The sequence below is a fragment of the Homalodisca vitripennis genome, chromosome 4 (assembly GCF_021130785.1).
Source record: "Homalodisca vitripennis isolate AUS2020 chromosome 4, UT_GWSS_2.1, whole genome shotgun sequence".
In the NCBI taxonomy this organism is placed as follows: domain Eukaryota; kingdom Metazoa; phylum Arthropoda; class Insecta; order Hemiptera; family Cicadellidae; genus Homalodisca; species Homalodisca vitripennis.
In genome coordinates, this window is record NC_060210.1 from 173,271,291 (window position 1) to 173,295,113 (window position 23,823).

General features: G+C 32.4%; 1 long non-coding RNA gene across 1 annotated transcript; it reads left to right on the top strand.

The window, feature by feature from the left end:
- Window positions 1-1,221: 1,221 nt before the first annotated feature.
- Window positions 1,222-6,013, top strand: LOC124360664. The gene is made up of 2 exons (XR_006922264.1): window positions 1,222-2,293; window positions 2,734-6,013. It is a non-coding gene; the product is annotated as an uncharacterized LOC124360664 (long non-coding RNA).
- Window positions 6,014-23,823: the final 17,810 nt, after the last annotated feature.

Here is a 23,823-nt window from a genome sequence, read left to right on the forward strand (position 1 = left end):
CAGCATTCTGATGGACATCAGATTACAGGGACTTGACACAGAAACACTTAAATACTATTGGTGGATACGTCAACATTGTTGATTACTGCAATAAAAATCTGTTTATGCCTACCTACTTGAGAGAACAGCATTCTGATGGACATCAGATTACAGGGACTTGACACAGAAAACACTAAATACTATTGGTGGATACGGGTGGGGGGGTCAACATTGTTGATACTGCAATAAAATCTGTTTATGCCTACCTACTTGAGAACAGCATTCTGATGGACCATCAGATTACAGGGACTTGACACAGAAACACTAAATACTATTGGTGGATACGTCAACATTGTTTGATACTGCAATACAAATCTGTTTATGCCTACCTACTTGAGAACAGCATTCTGATGGACATCAGATTACAGGGACTTGACACAGAAACACTACATACTATTGGTGGATACGTCAACATTGTTGATACTTGCAATACAAATTCAGTTTATGCCTACCTACTTGAGAAACAGCATTCTGATGGACATCAGATTACAGGGGACTTGACACAGAGAAACACTAAATACTATTGGTGGATACGTCAACATTGTTGATACTGCAATAAAATCTGGTTTATGCCTACCTACTTGAGAACAGCATTCTGATGGACATCAGATTACAGGGACTTGACACAGAAACACTAAATACTATTGGTGGATACGTCAACATTGTTGATACTGCAATAAAATCTGTTTATGCCTACCTACTTGAGAACAGCATTCTGAATGGACATCAGATTACAGGGACTTGACACAGAAACCACTAAATACTATTGGTGGATACGTCAACATTGTTGATACTGCAATAAATCTGTTTTATGCCTACCCACTTGAGAACAGCATTCTGATGGACACCAGATTACAGGGACTTGACACAGAAACACTAAATACTATTGGTGGATACGTCAACATTGTTGATACTGCAATACAAATCAGTTTATGCCTACCTACTTGAGAACAGCATTCTCATGGACACCAGATTACAGGGACTTGACACAGAAACCACTAAATACTATTGGTGGATACGTCAACATTGTTTGATACTGCAATACAAATCTGTTTATGCCTACCTACTTGAGAACAGCATTCTGATGGACATCAGATTACAGGGACTTGACACAGAAAACACTAAATACTATTGGTGGATTACGTCAACATTGTTGATACTGCAATACAAATCAGTTTTATGCCTACCTACTTGAGAACAGCATTCTGATGGACATCAGATTACAGGGACTTGACACAGAAACACTAAATACTATTGGTGGATACGTCAACATTGTTGATACTGCAATACAAATCTGTTTATGCCTACCTACTTGAGAACAGCATTCTGATGGACATCAGATTACAGGGACTTGACACAGAAACACTAAATACTATTGGTGGATACGTCAACATTGTTGATACTGCAATAAAATCTGTTTACACCTACTTCACAAAAGCATTCTGATGGACTTCATGAATACAGGGACTTAATGTAGAAACAATATGTACTATTTTGAATGTGTGTCTGTATTGCTAGTATTTTAATGTAATAATGTAAACTAGTCAGTTAACAACATAGTGGTGATAGGAGGTATGTACAGAGTATCTGTGTAATTTGCAAAACCCGTTATATCATGTTTACAAAAATATTAAGTATTTAGGAAAAACGTTTAGAATTCTTCTTATGCTATTTTATATTGATTGCATATGCTTTATAAAATTAAATTAAATGCTATTAGTATCCTGTCAAATGCCTTATAGTTACAGAATTTTCATATTATTTTTAATGAAAGAAATCATTGAATCTGATAGGTTTTACATCTGCAAAAATGATTAACTGTCATACGTAAACAAGTGCTGCCACTACTTATTACAACTGATGCATTAATTCAACTTTCTAAAAAATAACAATAACTATCAAAGGTGTAAAAATAACTTTTTAGCCAAACAAAATAGAAAATAGAGTAAGAAAATCCAAATAAACTGGCTTACTACTGAATAAAGTTGTATAGCATAATAAAGAACTGGTTTTGCATCTGTTCTTTCAAAACAGCCTTCTTGAACCAATGAGTTTAATTTGCTTGGCACTGTAAACATGGCAGATAGATTTGACGTATCTTTGTCCTGGAGCTGTAATGGATATATCTGGTCTTGGAAATTGGTGCAGGTTTTAAATTAAATTTTCATGTGTTTTAACAGGTTTATACACAAACTGTATTCAGAACTATAGTATATTAGCTATAGTTCCCATGGAACTTAATATCTAAACAATTGTCATGTGTATAAACCTGTTAAAATACATGAAAATTTAATTTAAAACCTGCACCAATTTCCAAGACCAGATATATCCATTACAGCTCCAGGACAAAGGTACGTCAAATCTATCTGCCATGTTTACAGTGCCAAGCAAATTAAATTCATTGGTTCAAGAAGGCTGTTTTGAAAGAACAGATGCAAAACCAGTTCTTTATTATGCTATACAACTTTATTCAGTAGTAAGCCAGTTTATTTGGATTTTCTTACTCTATTTTGTTTGGCTAAAAAGTTATTTTTTACACCTTTGATAGTTATTGTTATTTTTTAGAAAGTTTAATTAATGCATCAGTTGTAATAAGTAGTGGCAGCACTTGTTTACGTATGACAGTTAATCATTTTTTGCAGATGTAAAACCTATCAGATTCAATGATTTCTTTCATTAAAAATAATATGACAGTTCTAATGCGGATTTAACAGGTTTTGCAATAACATTGGCTTAACGACTTAAGAACTGCTACTGATGAATGTGTGTGCACTATTGGTAGATGACCAATACAAACCAGTTAATTGACAACAACTGATAGACGTTACGTAGAAACAAGTAATATTGGTTGTAGATACTCCTAATTGACACTAATTGTTGATACTCAATTATAAAGTATTCACATTACAATAACATACTGATTGGAAACTGGTACAGAGAGGCACAGAGATACTAAGATAGTGAATGTGTGAGCATTGATATACTAAAATACAAACCAATCACTTTACAGCTACATTCTGATGGGGACAGGATTACAGAAACACTAAGAACCTACTTATTGTGAAGATGACTGCATTGTAAACAAAATGTTATTAAAACTTTCTGATCAACTTTAAATTTCATTCGTTTATATATATTATAAAAAGACTATTCTAAATTTAAACGAATTACTGTATTTATCTACTAAAATAGCTTCCATCTGGAGCTGAAGTTTTTAATTTTTTTTTAACTTAACAATTTGTACATGATCAGGATGTACACTATTTAGTTTTTTTTTACTAACCAAATAGTAGTCGATTATGACAGAAAAAAATATCACTAGGACAAATTCAATTAATTTTAACTGAATTCTTGTTAATTGAGTTAGGGTTTTTGTTTGTATCTATGTTAGAAGAAAACTAAATAGAATTGTTCATTCTTGTCATGTACAAAAGTTTTAAGCATATTCACATTATATGGAATAATTATTTTCAAATACATAAATACGCTTTAATTATTATGGAGTTCTGTTGCTTTATGAAAAGATGTAATATATAGGCACCAGTTGTGCGTTTTATCTGATAATCTGAATTTGTAAAGCAGTACATAATACTTAATATTACTATGACTACCAATAAACATAAAAAGTTCAATTAATTTATAAATTCATTCTTCTCAAATATAATTTGTTTCAGAATGATTGGTTTATCAAGCTCTAGTCAGGCTCATAAATGTTATTGATTTTATCACCAAATAATATATCAAATTATTTTGAATACAATGAAGAAGCATGAACATCAAAATTAATTTGTTTCGGACTATGATTAATATTAATTTTAACATATACATCTATCATAGTCCATTATCTTGCTTTAATAATGTACAAATAATTATTTAACATTGATGTATACCTTAAGATATATCAACGATGTTCCCCCCATAAAATGCAAGTATACAACGATTCATATTCTAGCTAGTTCCCAACTTAATGTGATCCCTTTTTAACACATGAATTGTAAATACTTGCCTATTTTGGTAACGATTCCTGTAAATGTTTGATAAGACAATCGAAACAATGTATATAAGATTGTTTAGTATTTATAAGTCAAAAGTGTGCCGAAATTATATACTATAAATAATAAAAACAAAAATAAAACTGAACTTAATTTGGTTTTTCAATTTAACTTAATGTAGTCAAAGTACTGACTGTGAATTATTACTAAACTTACTTTGAGCACTTGTTAGAGTCAGAAATCGTTTAGTCACTAAAATAATGATAATAAATTAACAAAATTGTTAAAATTACTCTAGTAATTTATAATTACTTATTTTTAAGAGGAATTAATGAAGATTAATTATTCAACACTGTTTCCAGTGTATTAATGTCATAATTAAAGTTTGTGATTTAAACATATATTAGTTAATATCGGAATGTAATATAATAAAACATAATCATTTAAGTTTGTACCTCTTATAAATACTCTTCAACAAATGTTTGCTCGTTAGGTTTTTTAATTCACAACACATTAAAATCTAAAGTTATATGGCACATGTTCTAAAATTATATTTCCGGCGCAGGTGTAGCAGAAAACGTTTAATCCATTAATAAATTACAATTATTAATAAACTGAAGTAATTTAAATAATTATTGTACTTGATTATATATCTTTTAAGTATATTTATATTTAGTACTATCAGTTATATAATTTATTAAATTTTACCTTTCAATTTATTTTATCTTATATAAATAGTTAAACCTTGGGAAATTTTATAAAATGGATTTAACTTCACATGTATACTTTTATTATCACTAAAATGTTTTGTGTATGTGAAGAAATGCCTGAAAACAATGCATTTGTAGAAGATAAATGAAGGTATTTTATTATTAAGAGAAAAATCCATATATGAAATGTAAGAAGTTCATTATGGTGTTCATTAAAAAGTTCAACTCCCTTATAATTTGTGATTAGCAACCTCTTGTTCTCAAAACATGTCTCCCACATGTAGACAACTGATGGGTCTTGCCACCTACATGACAGGTAGTCATTTCCATGTATATATTTGGTTATATAATGATATCTGTTGATGGGGGGCAAAAAGTAAATTAGGAAAATTGTTGTACCAAAAAACATTTGTCGTTTTTGTAATTGATTACATTGATCTAAATTCTCCTCATCACATCAGCCTTTGTACCTGTGTATTCATCTGTCATTGAAGTTATAAATCTTACTTGTAAAGATGGATTGCAAGACTATTTTAAAATGTAGTGCATTCAAAAAATCATTTAAAATTGGCATGCTTTCCCTTAGATTGTATTTGCATGTTTAACATTTTAAAATATTTTTAGAACCTATTGTGAAGGGACATTTTGAACAAGTTGTATACATTACATACCTTATCTTCTGTAGTTAAATAACAGAAAAAAGAATATACTTTACAGCGAAATAATCCAATTGTTTATTTTATTTTACATTGTTCTAGAAAACTGGAAAATGTGCCATATCTTTTTCACACACAAACACAAACACATACATTTACAGATACGGAGTCACACATTGTCTACTCTTAAAATTATTAAGTAAATTGACTGATTAATTTTTGAAACAAAATAATACACATTTTTAGTGACATAACCTCAAATTTCATTTACTACTAGAAGACTGTGTAATGTTTGGTTTGTTTGACTAAAGAACGAGATGGTCGCTCAGTTCCTGTATAGCCTAGTCTTACTTAGTAATGATGAAAAACCAGCGCACATTAGAAATAACAAGGTTGTTTTGTATAAAATATAAATGTTAAAATGTATTAAATAAATATTATTTGTAAAATAGTAATAAAGTTTGTATTAGTTAAAGATAAAATGTTGTTGAGTTTTATATAAAATAGAAAAAATAATAAAATGTAAGGTTTCTAACAGAGCCTACTATTTAAGGCTTTAATTCCATATTTAATACGGGTATTTGATGTACTGACTGAATAAATTAAATCCTCAAAACACATTTTATTTTCACCCTAATCCCTTCCCAGTTTAAAATAGCTGAGTGGTACCTGGTATCCATGTGGTTTAGAGGACCCCAACTTTCGAGAGATCAGTGGTTTTTGAGTAGCTGATGTATCAAAACTGCACCAACTCTGAGCATAAAGCTGTGCAACTACACATAGATCAATTTGTTCATTTTAATGTAATTCTCTTTATGGTTCTTAGTGAAACTAACTTATGATCTTTCTAATAACTAACATGTACATTCCTTGCTTGATTTGGTGTTAAGTGATTTAGAATATTTTTGAATATGAATGTGGTCTTTGTCCAATTGCCTTACCTCTAACAAGCAGTAGTGGCCATGAGGTGAGTGAGGAAACTAAAGGCAAAGGGTTGAGTAGAAGTAGTTCCAGGTTAAGTGAGGTTTCTGGTGGAATGGAACTCAGGTAGCTCTACCACTAGCCTTATCTTGTCAAAGGAAATGTCCACTTCAACCTTAAACAATTTTCTCCATCCATTGACTCGCTTTACGTCATGTTTCAATTTATCAAATCGACTAAAATATTCGTCTCTCTTTTGTCTGTATTTATTACAAAAGATAATATATAAACACACACACATAGAGTGTCCCAGAAGAGATTTAAATGTTTGAATATATACTACTTGCCCATTTATGCACTGAACATTTTCAAACTCTACATAATTAATTAACTAGGTTTTAAAAACATTCTGTGAAAATTACAGCTACCTAACAATATTGTAAAAAAAGGTGACATATTAAACATTGGACCATTTTACTTCCTATAAAAATTCATTTCTAGAATTACCTGGTTTGATTACTGCTTTGCAGTTTTAAAGAACAGCTGTTTAATATCGCTCATTGTTGAAAACAACTGTTTGATTGAAGAATATTGATTGTGCTATAAAAACATAACCTAACCTCCTTCATTACAGTTTTACTGATAAGAATAAGAATAATTTATTCACACAATAGAACTCAAAGTGTTTTCTGTGTAAGTCAAAACATCAGTATCAAAAGTAATTATAAAAGAGCAACAGAACAACTGTTTACAAAAGAGCATATAATTTCAAGGTAAAACACAATAAATTCTTGTAACAAAAAAGTTATTCCTACTACAAAAAAAAATCAGTCTAATCAAGACATGGGTATCACGAGAGCCTCGTGGAGACTGTAGAAAGCCTTCCCAATCAAGTAAGCCTAATAATTTTTTTAAACTCAACGCTCTCTTTTGAAGATTGAATACTCAAAGTTGATGACATTAGAAAATCCCCAAAAATATTATTCCGTGCCTCAGCTTTGACTCAAACAAGCCTAAGTAACCCAGTTTAAGAACTTGTTCTGAGGCAAATGTAGTAAGGTACCTCAGGGCGAATGTAGCTGAATTTAGCTGCTTTGATAATATGTTTATATATGTTCCATTTCATGTCAAAATCCAGATGGACCTCTAAGAAACTTACAGAAAAATTGCTACTTATTGGATTGCCACCAAATGTATGAATATTAGGAACATTTTGGGGGGTTTGGGAATAAAATTCCAAAATTTTCGTTTTAGAAAAATTTTAAAAACAGGTTATTGGTGCGGAACTAGTCAGAAAACAAAGATGATATGGCTGTATAATGTTCTAACAGGAATCTAAAGTAACAGTTATATAGAATAGCGCTAGTGTCATCCACGAAAAGAGTGACAGCAGGTTTTATGGCTCTGTTGAAATGACTTTCAATGTATTTTGGAAGTTTTTTAATGTATATGAGGAAAAGTAGAGGTCCAAGGATAGATCCTTGAGGCACTCCTGTTTTGATAACAGAAAAATATGAAAAAATACTGCTGGGAATTATTGCAGATTTCAATACATTGAACGCACCCCAATAAGTAAGTTTCAAACCACTGAAGTACCAATCGTTGAAATCCATATCTTTCAAGTTTATCAAGAAGTACATGATAATCTACAACATCAAATGCCCTGCTGAGGTCACAAAAAAGACCAAAGGTGTACTGTCTAGAACCAAGAGAGGATATAATTCTTTTTATAGAGTTAGCTATGGCAAGTTTGGTGTTTGATCCAGGTTTAAAGCCATATTTACTTTGGGTTAGAATTTTATTCATTTCAAGGAAATCATAAAGTCTTTTATGTATGATTTTTTCAAATACCTTTGCAAATATTTGGATTATGGCTATTGGTCTTTAAGGAATCAGGATCCAACTTTTTCCGACTCTTTGGTAAAGGTACAATCTTGGTTACCTTTAGATCAGATGGAAATATCCCTTCACAGAAGCATTAAAAAGATGAGTGAGAATAGTAAAGAGTTCAGAAACAAACTATTTTAGAAAAAAACTTGAAAATCTGAAAATATCGTTTGATTTGCTATTTTTTAATGAAATAAATGCTTGAGTGATTTCATTGTAGGTTACATTTAAAAAAAAGTAAGATTGGCCAGTATTTTAAATGACAGAGGGCTAATGTTGAGAGCGCTTAGTGAAGGAGGGTAGTGAATGAGCCAATCTATCGGCCACATTGGTGAAAGTATTATTAAGAGATGAAGCAATCAGGAAAGGATCAATTTATCTCTCTTAATTTCTAGTTTACACGCCCCTTATGAAAACATCTCTTTAGGTTTGGAGCTATTAATGACCTCCCAAGTTGCCTTAATAACAGGGTTACTGCTATTAGAAATAGATTGCAAGGCCTGTCTGGATTTATTTTCAGCGATAAGATTATGATGATGGTCCCTTAGAAGTCTCTAATAAGCCTGTAGCTTAGGAAGACCACAATGCTGCAAAATATAGGCATCCTGCAGCCGCCGCCAGCTCTCCATCACCTCCCTAGTCAACCACCGTGGCCTCCCAGGACCAGTCAAAACTTTATTTACAATAGGAAATGACATATCAAAGAAGTTCATGAGCATGTCATTGAATTTAGAAAATTTGGTCTCAAATGATGGTTCCAGTAAAACACTATCCCAAGATTCTCTTTAAAGAAATCTTCTGAAAATCGCTTTGTTATGATTAGTGAATTTTCTCGTATGAACATTTTCCTTTTCAGTAAATTTAAGCAGCTCCTCTGTGAAAAGATTTATGATTTGACCTTCATGGTCAGACAAACATGTAGGAACAACATGAGACTTGAAGTAAGAGCAATGAAAATCGGTGATTATATTATCCAGACAGAACCCTCCTTTTTCAGACTTTTTCGTAATTTCATGTATTGTAGGGATAAGATCAAAGCTATTTATGAGATCCAGGAATGAAAAGGTGTCCCGGGACGATTCAAGAATATTAATGTTAAAATCTCATGAGAGAAGAATTCTATTCTTTTCTTTCAAAAGTTTAGATAACATAATTATTAGAAAGCTTGTCCAGGAAGATATCCAATTGTCGAACCAGGGATCTATATAGACATATAATCGTTGTTCGCAGTTCCAAGACAGAGACCACCGCCACCTCAAAATGAAGTTCCTGACTGTGCTGTACTAGGTCATTTCGAGGTTTCACAAGCCAGGGAACGTTTCCCTTTGTAAGAATAGCAGTACCACCACACATAAGATCCTGCCTACAACAAGGATGGTACAAGATGGTAGCCACTGACTGAAAGATAAGTTGCCTGATCAATCGTCATCCAGTGCTCACTTAGACAGACAAAGCCCACCCTTGCGGCATACAACACAGCCTCAAGTTCCCCCATTTTGTTTGCTATAACCTACCTCTTATATTTTTATGATATAACCGAACATTTGAAGTATTGTTATTTGGAAAGTTGTGTGTTTGAAAAGAATCGCTAATTGTAGATTGTATGTTAGCATTGCATTCAACATACTGATCCATAATACCTTTCTTGCAATCAACCACAACAGACTGATCTAAATTATTCCCAAATGACCTAAAAAATCGTCACAAAAATTACACATAGAATTAGAAAGAATTTGGTTGTTGGGAAGGTTATCAGTTGATATGACATCTCCTAAAGCAGAGTCCTTTTGTATGCAAGGAGTTGGGGGCAATGAAATGCTTTCCACGGGGTGTCCTGACGGACCAGGGCTACTCTGTGCAGGTAAAAGGGAGGTATGGGATTCCCCGGCAACAATCTCCTGTCCCAAGACAGCTCCATCAAACTCTCCATTCGCCCATGAATTGACCATGCATCTGATCTCTCTACAAATGATGTATTTCTTTCTTAATTGTTGAAATGAATCCCGCCTTTGTTAAAGCTTCTAGGATCATTTTTCACCCAAGTCTAGAACTTCAACATTTTTTTGTGATTTGGAAAACTTTATAATTTTAGTATTGACCTGTCTAATAAAAATATTTTCTTTTGAAAAAGGACTGAGGTCAAATCTGGTTGCTATGGTAGAGATAAAAAACCTGGTGTTAGGTACAGAGACCAGCAGATCAGAGTATACAGACACTATGTGGCTCTCATTACTACAACTAGATACATCGTTTGTATCTCCTATAATAACAATATAGTCATTATCCTTAAATGTAGACTATTCGTTTTTTACTACATTCACTACCTCACTTAAATGAGCACCATGTTTAACCATTGATGGTTTTATTGTGCACGATTTAAAGCCAAATTCTTTTTCAAGGAGGTGATACATGTCACGTCCATGGCTATCACTATACAGACTAACTGATATATTTTTAAATGGTTTCTTTCTGTAATTTTTCCTTTTTTTCTTTTATGTGAGAGTTTACTAAAATTATTAATTTTTAAGATGGGTGTTGAACAATTCTTCTCAAGCTCATCTAAGAGTGATAAAGCCTCAAAGTTGTTAGTGGTAGGATCAACATTACTACCCATGGGAGCCGACAGTTGAAGAGGAAGGTTCAACAAACCCTTGTTGTCAAGAAGAAGCTGCATCTAAGCCAATTCATTATTAGGGTTTCTGTTTTTTGCTCAAAGATTTTCCATATTAAAATTTAATTTTTTATGTTGTCATTCAGATGGAAAACTTGTAAATTTTTGAAATCTTTTTTTCAGATAAGTTTTTTAAGGTTTAAACATGCTATTTTTTCTTTGTTTTTTTGTAAAGTTATATAATTTTCTTTCTCAGCGTTGAAGGACAAATCAAAGTTATCCTGACTTCTTCGGTTTTCCATAATTAATTTTTTAATAAATCTTCTTTTTGAAGAGGTAGTCGATAATTCTCTGTAGTTATATTTTTGTTTACCTCAATCAGTTTATTCAAATGCTCAAGAACAGATACGCATATCGATAGAAGTTCAGTCAAACCATCTTCACCATGGTTGGTGATCAGAACCTGCAAGACCGAATGCAATCTGACAGCAAAATCAGTCACATCAGAATCCCAGGCCCTGGTCTAGACACTCATGATCATTTTGTAACTGTTTCCTCTTTGTCATTTTGTAAAGGAAAAAGTAAAACTAAAATTTAAAATATCACAAATAGACAAACATAAAGAAAATGACAGTGCAATTTACAGATAGAGACACATATACTGTATGTTACTGAACATATATTTAACACAATAAATTTTTTAAGATATAAAATAAACATGCATTGAGTTTAAAAAAAAAAAATCAAATATACAGATAAATATGTTACTAAATTTAAAATGACACTAATTTATACAAATCGATAAAATCACTAAGGCACATTTATTTATAAAGATAACATGATAAATCTTGATTACAAAAACTAGTCATTAAAATAATAAAACATCATGAATTGATAATACCAAGTAGTACAATAAATGAGTAATAAATAAAAGCACACATTTTGTTATATTGTTCACTAATATTTAAATAAATTCACAAAAATCTAGACTACAATACCAACATTAAATTAATTATGTTCACAAATTTAATAAATGTTGTATATTGTGCAGCAAAAAGTAAGTTCTCGCAGGTGGTTTTGACCCAGAATCCTCCCACTATTGTAACTCCTCAAAGCAGGCACTCCACCTATTGAGCTACTCTGACTGACAGTTCAGTACCCTTATGGCTTGACCTTGTAGCAATGATAAGAGTGGGCAGATGTCAAACTTGTTCTGTTATCAAGTACCAGCTGATCTTCAAATCTTAATTATACACATTATATCATATATATATATATATATATATATATATATATATATATATATATATATAAATTAAATTTGTATAAGTGGCAACAGCCTAATTTAATTTCAATAAACATTGAATCGCAAACAGTACTTGCTCCGCCGGGACTCGAACCCGGATCTCTCACTTGCCGGGTGAATGTGCTACCATTACACCACAGAGCCCTCACTTTTTACGATTCAATTATTTTGTATTTGGCCGTTTCTTTCACATAATATGTGTTTAAATAACTAAACTAACATATGATCAGAAGACCAAATACTTGTCAAATGACTTCTACTTATATTCATTAAATTTGTATAAGTGGCAATAGCCTAATTTAATTTCAATAAACAATGAATTGCAAAAAGTACTTGCTCCGCCGGGACTTTATGTTTCAAAGTTGGTAGAACAATTTTAAACTGAAATAGAATCCTATATATAATTTCAATAAACTTGAGTACATATATTCTATTTCAGTTTAAAATTATTGTTCTACCAACTTATAAACATAAATCTAGCAGTTTTAACATTTTTTGCATTAATATTGGATATAAACAGAATATAAATATCACTGAAAGTTTCTCTTTTATCTTGTGATAAAATGTGTCTCGAAAGTATTGAATTTGGCTGATTAAAAATGTAGGTTATTTATTCTATTTATGTGCATGAATGTACATAGAAGTATCGGACACATCACAAGCAGTAGTATGATCACTTGAGTACAAATAATCACAATACAGCCTTAGCCAGCAGTAGTAGGTCTAGGCCTATCAAGTAGGAATTGTTTCTTCAGTGATATTTCTGTGATATTACAGTTCGAGAAATGGCTTTTAATGTTGAACAAAAAGTTAAGTGTTATGCATGGGCTATTGCTTTTGGCAACATTAAACTAGAAGCAATTAGTCTATTTCAGGTTGCCTACCCAGGAGTTGAACCACATAGCAATCCAACAATAACTTAGTGGAAAAATCTTTTGTTAGAAACTGGAAGTGTTGTAAAAAAGTACTCTAGAGGATCAAATGAGGAAAGAGAAGTACTAGTATGAGCATCAATGCTCCGCTCTCCAGGTAAACCAAAATCACTAAGGAAGGTTGAACTTGAAACTGGTGTTCCAAAGTCTTCAGTAAAGAGAATAATTAAGAAAAAAAAAATTAAATTTTACAAAAGTCACCTAGTCCATAATCTTTTTGAAGATGATCTGGACAGGAGAGTGGAATTTTGTTCTCGTCAATTTTGTTCAGTTTCATGAGCTAGATCCTAACTGGCATACTCAAATTGTTTTTTCAGACGAGTCCACTTTCTACCGCAATGGTGCTGTAAATAGGCAAGCTGTCAGTTGTAATGGGGTGCTATCTTACGACATTTCAGACAGTACAATGATTGGGAATAGGTATGAAAAAGTCTTGCCTCATTTTACGGTTCCAGAAATGGATCAAGCAATCTTCCAAGATGGTGGTCCTACTCATTTTGCAAATCCTGTCAAGTGATTACTAAATGACAACCGTCATGGCTGTTGGATTGGTCGTGGTAGTGATTTTTTAGATTGGCCACCCCGATCCCCAGATTTAACTGTATGTGTGATTTCTTTCTATGTGGTTACTAAAAGGAACAAGCTTATACTCATAGCTTCAATAATGATGAGGAATTAAAACAATCAATTGAAGAGGAACTTCTCCGGATACCACAGAATTTCTTTTGTAAGAGCTTACGATTCATTTCTTAAACGCTGTTATCAGTGTGTCGCTGTGGATGGATTACAGTTCGAATAATTGTGGACAGTAATTGAACTGATAGTTAATAGCTGTTAACACTTTCAGCTGAAGTTCATCAAAGAGGCAGAAACATGTGTTTACATTTAAATTTTAGTAAATATATTGAATTATTGTAAAGTGCTTAATTAGTAGTGTAATACAGATTGCAAATACGAAGTTATTTAATTTTAAATTTAGATTGCGCCAATGATCAATAATCCATCTAATACAATAGAAATGCTATTTATACGCTGTTATAACAACTACCTTATTGTATAAAGCTGTGAATGTTTGCACATAACGTAATCTAATCTGGTTAGTTCCTTTAACATTGTGTATGGCCTTTTTACTGTAGTTATTGAAATCAAATGGAGATAACATTGCCCTAATACTTGAAGCATATACCTCTAATACATATTTAGTGATCTGTAAAAAAATCAAAATCACTTAATCACCAAAATTTAACCTAAGCTAGATTCCGAAAACAACATATGAGACCATTGTTTTGGTTAGTGCAACAGCATAAATCAATCGTGGAACTGTAAATAGATTAGACCGGGAGCGAATTTAAACGACCAGAACAGACCCATATTGACCGCAGCAACTTTTTAGTTGTACGATACACTTTAGTCATTGGGATAAAAAGGCTAACTCTTATTGTTACTGAAGCCATCGAAGAACTTCAATAAATTATCATGGAATGTGGGAGGGAATTACTAATCTTATAAAAACTGTTTCACTTTACGACTTCAGGATCCCAAACCTCTGTTTTTTAAACTTAAATCTAAATTGGATCAGGAGATTGGAATAGCTTTGAGTGACTATCGATTATCTCTAGACTGTTTATTATGTCATAGAAGAAGAATACATAGATATATTGTCCAGTTTTTCAACAGAAAATTGTGTGCGAAGCCACGGGTAACTGCTAGTAACAGCATAAATGTTAAAGCACAATTTTACTGTATACTGTGTGTACAAGTTGTGACAGCCCAGTTAAAATTATTTTACACTTAGTGGCATGACAAATATAGCGTGTGGAAATTACAAATGATTCATCACTAAACTTGCACACCACAGTTGTTCTTTACAGATATGATGCCGTAATATTTGTCCTAACAGATTTTTTAATGATGTCAAAATATGATTATGTCATAAACTGACAAGTTACAAAAATTGACCTAAACAAACTTAATCCATTAACTATCGCAAAACTCACTACACAATCATTTGAGTACAGCACCACTACTTGTACAATAGGCTATATAACTGGTGCTGACACCATCGTAATTGTTTACATTGTAACAAATTTCAAACACTTTAAAATGTGAGTGACAAACCACTTTACCTGAACTATTAGTAAAGCCGCACTAACACTAATGCCACATAACAGAGTAAACTGTGCAGTATTCTGCAACTGTAGATACCTCTATCCAGTAATTTTCTTCTAACAAAACTTTATCCCTCATTTAAAAATACCATATCCCTATTAAATTTAAGCTTCAATTTAATACAATTCTTATTTAAATACTCCAGAAAAGATTTAAAGGAATAAGGATTTTTCCTTAATGTATATTAAAAGCCATGGTTTGAAAGGACTGTTTTAAACCATTACACCATATTCGTTAATGTTGTATTTCTTTTTCTTTCTTTACTCTCAACACTGATACACTGGAGATGGCAGAGAAAGGGATCAATTAAATTAATGAAAAAATAAAATTAGGGTTTTGTTTTTAAATGCAACAAACAAACTTATAAAAAACCACTTCAAAACCAACCAATGTATTGATTATATATTTTATAAAATCATAGGATAATATATTTCTTCTAACTAAGTAGGTGTTGAAATGTGATTGAAATTTCAAAATAATATTTTAAAAGTAGTTTAATATTATTATTTCCCTCTGGAAATCTTAAAAAATTTAATTAAACTTATTCTACAAAAAATACAACATGAAATTGAAAAAGGCTATAATTTAGAAGGTATTATTAAATCAAATATGTAAAATTCATTACGATCTGAATATTTATTCCAGATTTTTATTAGTAGAAAACTCCTTGTGTACGCAATATATGCAGTACAGTTTTGTACTGAAATCGCAGCCTTGAGTTGAAGGGGCTTACTAAATTCAATAAAAAATCGTAATATAAATAGAAATAATAAAATTAAGAATAAAATTATTTTAAATAGTGTAAAATTAATTTTAAATGATTTACAATGTTTTATTATATTAAATGCTTATTTGCAAAATATTTTCTAACCAACTTTTACCTGTTGTATACAAGGTAAGGAGAATGCCACATTATTGTGTCAGGTTTCACTTTTTTGCATACAAAATTTCAAATCTATAATTCATTTCATTCTCGAAATATCCTGTGAACAGATAGACAGACAGACAATCATACAAAATAGGTATAGACACAACAATGATGTATTATAGAACTCTTTCATGTAGAAGTGAGATTTAATTCTAAATTTAAAGAAACATATGAAATCTTTCTCGAGACATCTTGTCATGTGATACATGACAAGATGTTATGTATCACATGACACATCACACATCACATGTCATCTTGGATGTGTTGGGATAGTTAGACTACATGTATGTCACATGATAAAATCTATTATCTGTATACTGAGTTTGTTTATACATTTATTTATTATGATTTGCTTTTTGCCATCATGGTTAACCATAAGACCAATGTAAACTATGCTCAACTAAGTCCAATGGAGTGACATGCACCATCATCAAATTCAGTGTATGAATGAAATGTACAATTTCAAGTCTTTAGGTTAGTCCATTTTGCGATATTATGTGAATAGATAAACAGGCAGAAAAAAAAATTGAAACCTTTCTTGCAAAATGAGAATTCCTAGCTAAAGCTCAGCTTATTAATGAAAATGAATATCAAAACATGTATTTTTATTAAACTAATGATATTCAGATGTCTTATTATTAAACCACTTAGTAATAAATTAATTTTGGTTAAGTTCCATTTTAATGATGGCTGTAAATGATAATGATACAATAACTGAACACAATTTTTTAAAGTGATGCCAAATTTAAAGATACATAATAAAAAATTAGTTTTTGAGTCATCTGTTATATACACTTTTTTAGTTGCAGTCATTATTTTCTATTACAATGTGTAATCGTAGTGTTCTTTTAGAAGCAAAATGGAAGTCATGCGGTTTGGTACCTCACCTTATATTAGCCGACAAGTATTGGCTATATCTATACTACGTGTTTATATACTATATCCTGTCTGGCTGCTCCATGAAATATATTCCACATGTATATAACTGAAGTGTCTTTGTATTACTGAATTAAATTGTAGTTCATTAAGTAAATCTTCTTCTCTGTGTAATATTCTGTCTGGGTTCTTCACATTAAGGATAAGATTCCTTTTCATTGCTGTAGGATGAATACCAAAAAGCCTCAAACAGAGAAATCAGTCAAAATTCCAACATAAACAGTGAAACATTTCTTTACATCCCTGATATAAATGAGGTCATTGCTATGAATCTACGTCTCAGTAACCTACTACATTGCATTGCTCCATGCCATGTTTTAAAAGTCTTGTAAAGGAAATAAAAAGAAAGTTTTTCATAATATTTGTATGGTAAGCTATGTTTATTTATTTGAAATACATTAATGATAGCCATCTATTTCGTCTGACTGCTCTGATGGTCGTTGGATAAAATGGTCATTTTTCAAAAGACTCCTAGAGGAGGGTTAGCTAGAGCACTGAAATAACAGAGAAATTTCCTAATGTATCTTTGAAGTAAACTATGTTTATTAGGAAAATTCCACTATCTGTATTCTACCCTGGCTCCCTGCTCTAGGTTAGATTCCATAGTATTTATATCACTAGGAATCTTAGCACAAAAAGCAAAATGTTCCCTAGCATTTGTTAGATATGTTGTTTTCATTGGAAGAAAACTACATATCATCAATGTATTGGTAAGTGATGGTAACTGGAAGAAAACTACTATCAGCAACTTAATCGTTTTGTTGTTTCAAAGGACTAATAGAGGAGCGTCATCTGAACCCCTTTTCATCATCAGTCAACTTAAAAGCCTCCCAAGAACCACACTTTATCCTGTCCTATTGCTTCAGGATGAATAAATTTTAGACTTGTTTGTGGGTATTCCCAACCCTCACCATCTTATTTGAGTTGTTACTAAGAAATGAACACACATTTGGTTGATGTAACATAGTCCAGTGGCGCACCCAGGGGGGGGCTTTGGGGGCTTAAGCCCCCCCCAAGGACCTGATAATCCGACTAATAAATACTGTACAATGTGACTAATCATTCGTTATGTATCATCATATTATGTTTATCGTACTTTTATAAACTATAATGAATGGTAACGTTAAACCTATTTTATTAAAGTAACACAGATTATTAAATCATAGAAATCAAGAGTTGTGAAACAAATATTTAGACGTATGTATTCACAGTATAACTGCCTGCGCTGCTGTGTTAGCTCCCTCCATTCCATTCCTGGCTCTATGGCGATGACTACGTGCCGTTGCCATGGGCGACCAGCTTCTAGTTTCCACAACTCTCACCAGACGCGCCCGTGCCCGCCCCGGCAGTGAATTTGTCTTTTGTCCAGTTGACAGTCGTAGTTTTATCGAATTGCAGTATAGTGTGTGTTATGGGTTGTCTGCGGCTGTCAAGTTCAAGCTGATGTTTGTGGTCTAGGTCTGACAAATTGGTTGGACAGTAGTCTAGTAAGTTAATGGGTGATAAAAGAAAAGCCTAGTATACAAAACTATTTTAAACCGTTGAATGCCACAAAAATATTTCTCGGCAAGTAAGGAGCTGCCTACATGTGCTGAAACAGCCTGAGTTTGTGTTGGAGGATGTTCGGGAGCTAACGTAAGAACTCTGCAGTCCGATGTAAGTCAAAATAACTTAGACATTGCTTTGTTTAAAACAAAAAAATTGACAGACAGTGAAAAGTTAAAAAATGTTGAATGACAGATGGGTCCCTCAAAGTAGTTTTAACTTTCCTTACAGAACGTACGGGACTCAACAACGAAAATTTTTGTTTTCATTGGCTAAATAAATATACTTGGCTGTCTTATTCTGGAATTGAAGACTCTGCATACTGTGTTCATTGTATGCTTTTTTCCAAAAAAGAAGTAGGCAAGAGTAACGCTCAACATACTGGCCAACTTGTTGAGGAAAGGTTTTTCTAACTGGAAAAAAGCATTAGAAAAATTGTGAAAAGCATGCAGCCTCACAGTACCACAAGGACTCTTGTGTAAGCGCAGCTAACTTTTAAAAGAGTAATGGATAGTGAAATCAAATCAATCGACAAATCCCTTGATAAAGGGAAAGACCTTCAAGCCCAAAACAACGTGAAAAAAAGAATCCTTCCGATAATAGACACTATTATTTTGTGTGGAAGGCAAAATATTGCTCTTAGGGGCATAGAGATTATGGCGGAGTTTGATATAAATCGTAGACCTGCCGAGAATGAGGGTAACTTTAGAGCACTGCTTAGAGCCAGAATTGAAAACAAAGCGGGGGATCAAGATTTAAAAAAAAACACTTTTGAATCATGTGGAAAAAAATGCTACGTACATAAGTTGGAACTTCCAAAACCAAATAATTGATGCTTGTAACCAGATCATAACTGAAAAAATAGCAACTAAAGTTAAAGAGGCTAAGTTTTTTTAGTATTCTCGCAGATGAAACGTCCGATGTTTCAAACAATTGAACAGTTTTCGTTGTGTCTACGATATACGTAGATTCTGATGCATCAAATAATTACCAAAATATGTGAGCAATTTCTCAAGTTCATGCCCACTAACCTCCACAAACCGGTAGGTAGTTGGCAAAAACTGTAATAAAAGGACTTGAAGATAGTAACATTGACGTCAATAACCTACGTGGCCAGGGGTACGATGGAGCGGCTGCCATGAGTGGGAAGTTTTTAATGGGACCCAAGCCTGTATCCAAGAAGCTCACCCCCACAGCAATATTTGTGCATTGCGCTTCTCATAGCCTTAATCTGGCATTAATCAAAACGCTTCTGAAGTTGCACCTATCAGAAACTGTTTCGGAATAGTAGAGAGGGTGTATAATTTTTTTCAACACTCCTAAAAGACAAGCCGTTTTACAACAGTGTAATTGCATCGGAGATAAATGTTGAAACCAACAGGAAAAAACTGCTACAACTTTGTCCAACAAGATGGGTGCAAAGGCATGATGCCGTCCTTTTGTCATGAAGGAGCTTCTTCAACCAGTTTGAAGTAGCGTTGGAGGAAATAAAAAAATGGAGTGATAGAGACTCTTCTTCTGGAACTCTTATTTTACTCAGCTCTTTTACGTCAAGGCGAATTCATCATTTCTCTCTTGGCATCAGACAAGCTTCCTTGGTTACACTGTAAACCTAAGCAAAAAGCTGCAAGGAAGTGATTTGGAACTATCTTCTGCAATCACACATGCTGAAACAGTACTTGAAAGCCTAAAATCCATAAGAACAAATGCGGATGAAGAGTTTCACTCCTTGTTTGAAGAGGCTACCCATATGGCCAACAACTTTGGATGTAAAATCTCCATGCCCCGAACAGTTGGCAGACAACAACAAAATAGAAACAACACACCAGCAGATACGCCTGAAGTGTACTACGGCGATCTATTTTCATCCCTTGGATTGAATCTTTGATAAGTTCTTTGGAATCCCGATTCATGAAACATAAAAGACATATTGAAGGGGTTTGAGTGTCTGATGCCTACAGCCGATGGATCACGTGGAAAGGAAGAAACCTCAAAACTTAATTATCTGCAGCTGTGTTGTTTTTATATAAAAATGACATAATTGAAAGTGGTGGGAAACAACGAAAGCCTGCTCAAAGCCGAGTTTTTGAGTTGTGGCACAACAGCTTTAAGACCCACTACCAACACACCAAGAAATGTAATTGATTTGTTTGAACTTGTGTGATAAGGACATGTTTCCTAACATCCACTCTATGTTGAAAATATTGTGCACTATCCCTGTAACTACGAGTACAGCAGAAAGGTCGTTCTCAACATTACGTAGACTCAAGACCTATCTAAGGAATACCATGGGTGCTAACAGACTGAGTGGACTGGCGGCTTTGAATATTCACCGTGAAATAGAAGTGACCAATACAGAGGTAGTTTCTGTTCTCAAAAAAAAATCGACCAGACGTCTAGATTTTGTCTTGTAAATATTTTAACTTTAACTTACATCTCATTTTGTAATCATTAAATTTACATTTGTAATTTTAAATGTATTATTTCTTTCCTTGAAAACTTAAAACTAATTAATGACAGTCCAACTTATTCCAGGATGACATTTCATAATAAAAATCAATTTAAAGCTTTAAACTTGTAATTTTAATAAGGTTTTAATTGAGCTAAAAGCTGTTTAATGTAATAGTAGCCTATTAACTTAAATTTTTCTCTAATAAGATTAACTTGTAGTTGATTATGAAAACAGGCCACAGACAGTTGGTTAGTTTAGCTTACTCAATTATCTAATGATCATGTAATACAGTGATGTACCAAATGTTACATTATTGTAGTTCGCATATGTTATAGGCCAACTAATTATATATTACTGGTCATTGAAGGTTCATGTAATGGAAAAACTATAGGCGTACATTTTATACTTGGGAAGCCGAAGCCCCCCCCAAACCAAAATTCTGGTGTGTGCGCCCCTGACATAGTCTGATCTGGTATAAAAACACTGCATCCATTAAAAATTATTACAGAAATTACTATTCAGTTGACACAAGAAACGATATACCAACCATTAATAGCTTCTACCATCAGCAACACACAACCAATAGCAGAGTGAGGATTCTTACATATAGCACTCCAATCAAGTGATGTTAGAGCAATCTACTCTTCCAGGAGCTAATAGGGCTTGAGCATGCACTCTATACCTGAGACATTTGTATTCTAGATTATTGTTTAAAGCACTACAGTGATCATGTAAGATGATGTCGGTGTTCTCCAGTGTTGGCGACAAATTAGAGAGGGGAACAAGACCTCCTACAGTCGAAAAACGATCCAGATGTACATTGTTATTGATAAACATCGTAATTGACGTGGCTTAAATATGAATTAATATTTACTAGCAAAAAGATCATCACATAAATAACCATAGTAAAAAATCGAATTTCTTTGATAATAAACTTTCCTTCAGTTTTAACTTTAGGTTAATTTTTAGATTTCATAATATTAACAATTTCCAACAACTTGGGGTTTGTCAGAATAAGGAATAAATATTAGTGTACGTATTCCCAAATACTTGTATATATTACCTTCAAACTCACGTAGAACACATTTCTGAATATACTGAAGTATGTATTGGAAAAAGTGAAACTAGAATAAACAAACAAATAATTTCACTTATACTTACTTTAGTTTGCTAATTGTAACTACGTAGAAAAGAAGTTGGTAGTAAAATTATAAACCACAATTAAGAATAATATTTTTATTGGTAATTTATGTATATACAGTTTTTTTATGAACCTATATGTGCTATAAACGTTAGGCACTTAGATGCCTTATCAACATGTTTAAATACCTCCCTACCTAACATAGCCTATAAATAAATTTAAGTGGAAGCTAAAAATTACAGCTGGTAAATGTATTTTAAAAGTATTCAATTAAATTCGAACTAATTAAATAATTTCTATTGAAATAGGTTTTAATTTATTCAGCTAAAATCTAGCAAATTAACTTACAAATAAAGGGTAGTATTTAAGTAATTGTGTAATTAATAACATTTCTGAAAGTACTACTGTACTTAACCCTTTGAGTGCCGCAGCATCTACATAGTAGATGTTGTGAAATGTGCATAAATTGCCGGCATCTACCCAGTAGACGATTTGTATTTAATTAATATCACATATAATTCATTTTTGTTTTGACAAATAACTTATTTCACGGCAATCTACAAGTTTCGAACTATCGATTGTGATTGATTTTTATTGTTCACCGCCTCCTTGTAGTCATTTGCCATCAGAAACAAACAGATGACGCAATAGTTGGTCAGCTGCTACTTGTTGCCATTAACTACACAGTTTGGTTCGTTGGGTGTTTACATTGTGCTAGTTTCGTGTGTTTATGCTGAAAACTGTTGTTATTGCTATTCTGCAATTGTGTTCAGTAAAACTTACAATGCATTTATAAACTTCTTTTTTCGTGTTTATTTGTTTAGTGATGTATATTTTATTGTTGGATTGGTGATGAAGTAAAACGCAAGTTCCAATCAGACTATTGATTTTAGGTGAAGTAAGGTTATATTGTAGGCCTGTGTATATTTTTATATACTTTTTATATAATTAGTATTTTACAGTCGTCTTACTTCATTGAGTGAAATAGAATAGTTATAATATTGTTTCTAAACTTTTGACAAACTTGAACAAAAATTGCTTTTTGTTTTATTTTGTATATATTGCAGTATCTGGTTAAATATTACTGTAACACACCATATTATGCATGATTTTTGTTCAGTTTTTTCATGCTCTTTCATACGGTATAGCTAAAAAAAATAAAAAAAATATTGTATATATAATTTTTTGGTTCAAACTTGAAATGTATTTTTTTTTCATTTTTTAGTTTTTTTGTTATAACCTATATTCTTTTTGTGTAAATAAAAATAAAATTATAATATTATATGGAAAAAATACCTTGTTTTTATAACTCATAAACTATAAAAAAAATTATTCAAATCGGTTGAATAGTTTTTTTTTAATATAGTTTTTTTTCCCCACACGATTGCAAAACAGAAGGAAAAGCTCCGGCAATTTATGAGTATGACTTGGGAAAAATGCTGTGGCACTCAAAGGGTTAATGAAGAGTACGCATGTACGTGGCAGAAACACCTGTATCTGAACTTAACTGGGTTGCATGGTTACGCATTTTCCTGTTAAATAATGACTAAAATGAAACAGAGAGGGTCAGATCTGTAATATAATTACTGTAGTTATAG